The sequence below is a fragment of the Capsicum annuum genome, chromosome 10 (genome assembly GCF_002878395.1).
Source record: "Capsicum annuum cultivar UCD-10X-F1 chromosome 10, UCD10Xv1.1, whole genome shotgun sequence".
Lineage (NCBI taxonomy): Eukaryota > Viridiplantae > Streptophyta > Magnoliopsida > Solanales > Solanaceae > Capsicum > Capsicum annuum.
The window spans coordinates 195,148,512-195,152,325 of record NC_061120.1 but is presented as its reverse complement, the minus strand read 5'-3'; positions in this window follow the sequence as shown (position 1 = coordinate 195,152,325).

The window sequence follows — 3,814 nt, the reverse complement described above, 5'->3', positions numbered from 1 at the left end:
CTTTCAAGTACCTACACATAAATCTCTGCCCCTGAGCAGTCCCTAATTTTAAACACCCTGTGCTACCTAACAATCCATTCCAAGATTTAGGGAGTACATTCTACTTGGCTACTTGCTCTCTGTTTCCCCTAAGAATACCCTCTCACAAACATGAAGAGAACTAAGCATCTCTGGCGAATCGATGAGAGTACAATTCAAGATTGGACACAACATAACCAATGAAAAGTGAAATCAAACCTAACGCAAACAGCATTAACCCACAAACTTTGGTAATAAACTGTGAACTCATCATGTCACAATGCCAGTTAACACCAATCGCGTAATAAACTTATTCAAGTAAATATTTTCAAGTAGAGATCATATTCACAGAATAACAGACCATGAACACGGTATTCGGCCTAATACTACTAGTATCATTACTATGGGTTTAACAAAATTCAATTTAGTAATCACGAACACAAAAGCTAAATTACCTAATAGTTATGATTAATCACAACTACTTTTACAGTGAGAGTAGAATATATTTTATTGCTCGTACATCTCAAGATTGCAAATCTTTCTTCATGGTACATTAGAAAAATCAAGATTACAAATCTTTCATAGATAACATTTCTGAAAAATATATACTTTACCATACAAACTTGACATGATTAAATTAAAAACTAAAATTTTGAATCCATCACCATATTAGACAATTACGCAAATATAGCTAGCTCAAATCACTATAGGGAATGACGTCTATCTTGGTTTATTCCGGGCTTACCAGCAGATGGACGAGTGATGACCAAATGGCCGCTTATAGCTGAGCTGTTTGAATTCATTTTTTCAATCTCTTTCAGCTTCGTCTTTATTTTCAGCAACTCAAATTTCAGCTCCTGGTTTTCTCGTTTTGGACTAGAGACCTCGTCTGAAACAGGGCGGATATCAGTGGAGAACTGATAATTCATTTTGGAAGGAACAGGAGCTGGAGATTCAGTTGCTACAAGCTGCTCTCATCCATGACATCGCGAAGACGTTGCTACTCATAGTAAAGTACTTGAAAAACTGTGGGCTCGAGCGGGTGGGGATGGGGGTTGGTCGCTGGTCTCCAACGGCCTTCAGCGTTGATGGCTTATCGGTGGAGCAGCGACGGGGAAGGGGAAGAGGCGGCAGCTTTGGTAACCTTTGTTCTTTGAGAAAAAGAGAGAGTAGAGAGAAGTTAGAGAGAGAAGGAGGCTGGTGTGCAACTGTTTTCTTTGTAAATGGAGGGGTAGGGTTTCTGTTGGATTAAAAAAGAAGGCAAAGAGAAATGTGATCTCAGCCGTTGGATCAAATTTGATTGACGGCTAAGATCTAGTTATTAAGAATATGATCAAAATTGGATGAAAAATTTAAATTGAGTCTAATTAGACACCATTTGGCTAGAATTGTAATAAACTGAATAAAATTAGGCTAAAATTATTATCAATTGACAAAATCAGGCTAAAATTTAAAGAAATTAAATTAAGTTAGACTGCTATTTTAATAAATGTTATAAATATTATTATTATGATAATAATGATAATAATAATAAAAATGACTAAGAATTAAACAGATAAGGAAATTGAATTGAATTAGGGCAGCTATTTTAATAAATGTACTACTGATGTAATAATAAAACGAGAAAAATAATAAGATGTCGATATCTATGTATTTGTAAATTGTGAATGTGCATATTTGTGAAAATAATTTGATAAATATTAACAAAATATTATATTTAAATTACATAACATATAAAATTACTTGATAAAAATAAATTGTCTATTTAGAAATCATGACTACGACACGTCGGTATTTATTTGATATCAAAATAATACATAAAATTAATAATTTTGGTAAAATAGCATCCTAAAAGGAGCATACATAGGTCAAAATTGGGTGTCATCACTACAACAGTCGAAATATATATTTCCCAGAATTTACGTATGTCATATAGAAAATATTATATAAAAACCGATAATGAATTTGAAATAAATTGAGCATAAATATAATAATAATAATAATAATTTAATAATAAATCAAGGTGACATCTTTTGATTGTTTTCTCTATGACATTTCGAGAAAATGAATACAACAACTAACCCGATTTAGTCCCACAAATTGGGGTCTGTCGAGGGTACAGTATACGCAGACCGTACCGTTGAGGTAAATAGGTTGTTTTCAGTAAACCCTCGGTTCAAGAAAAATAGTCTGAAGATGTCCAATTTCAAGAAAAATATTAGTGAAAAATGATTTAATATTGACCGTTGTTCAAATATGATGAATGGTTGAGATTAGAATTGAGGAAATGAGTCAAATTGAGATTAGATATTGGGTTAAAAAATAGAATTGGGAATTTCAATTGAGTCAAATTAAACTCAATTGACACAATTTGAGTATAAATGGCTAGAATTTAAATAAATTAGGAAAATTGAATTGAATTAGGTTGATATTTAAGAAATATAATCACTATATAAAATTAATATTAAGAAAATAAATAAAATTATTATTTTTAATAATTGAGTAGACTACTATTTAATAAATGTAGGAAAGCCGTAATAATAACAACAACAACAATAATAATAATAGACAATTTGTAAATTATGGGCATGTATACTTGCGAAAATAATTTAATAAATATAGTAACTATAAATTAATATAAAAAAAGCGATGGATATTAAGACTCGATATGAATGAAATAATAACATAATAATAATGAGAAAAATAATAAGAACCGATATAAATTTGGTTTAAAATGAACCAAATTGAATTCAAAAACCTATTAATGACATAAATTAGTATAAGGTTGGCTAGAATTTAAATAAAATTGAGAAGATAATTGAATCGACTTAGACTGCTATTTTAATATAATAATAATAATAAAAAAAAATATTGATCAACAGCTGAGATCTAAAGATTAACAATTTGGTTTAAAAAATTGAATGAAATTTGAAATTGAGTTCAATTGAACACATCTTGGTCTAGGCTTGTAATAGATTAGATAAAATAGGCTAAAATTGTTATAAATTGACAAAATCAGGCTAGAAAATAAATAAATTGGAAAAGATTAAATTGACTAAGGTTGCAGATTAATACAATAATAATAATAATAGTAAAATAAATAAGATAATTATTCTCAGATTAGACTGCTATTTAAATATAGTAATAATAAATAAATATTGGTCAATAACTGAGATCTAAAGATTAGGAATTTGGTTAAAAAAATTGAATGAAATTTGAAATTGAGTTCAATTGAACACAATTTGGGCTAGGCTTGTAATAAATTGGATAAAATTAGGTTAAATTGTTATAAATTGGCAAAATCAGGCTAGAAAATAGATAGATTAGAAAAAATTAAATTGACTAAGGTTGCGGATTAATACAATAACAATAATAACAGTAAAATAAATAATATAATTATTCTCAGATTAGTTATGAATAAATTTTGTAAATAAAAATGCGACACATAATATATTACTTTAAAATCAATGATAACAATAATTCAAAATAAACACCTATAAATTATGAATATAAAATTTAAAATTGCTGATAATACATGTGTGATACCATCTATGTCAATAAACTAATTTTAATTTCTTGAGCATCTTTTGCTTGATAATACGTATCCACCGATTTAATGTCTAATTTTTTTTTATTTTATGTTTTTTATTCTTCAGATTTATCCTTTTTCTATTTAAAAATTTCAAGTCACAAAATTCCTACATAAATCCCCAAGAAATAATTTCAGCTAAATTTATAGCAACACAATCCCCCGATATATTTCCACCAACATATCTCTAAATAAATTCGTAGGATA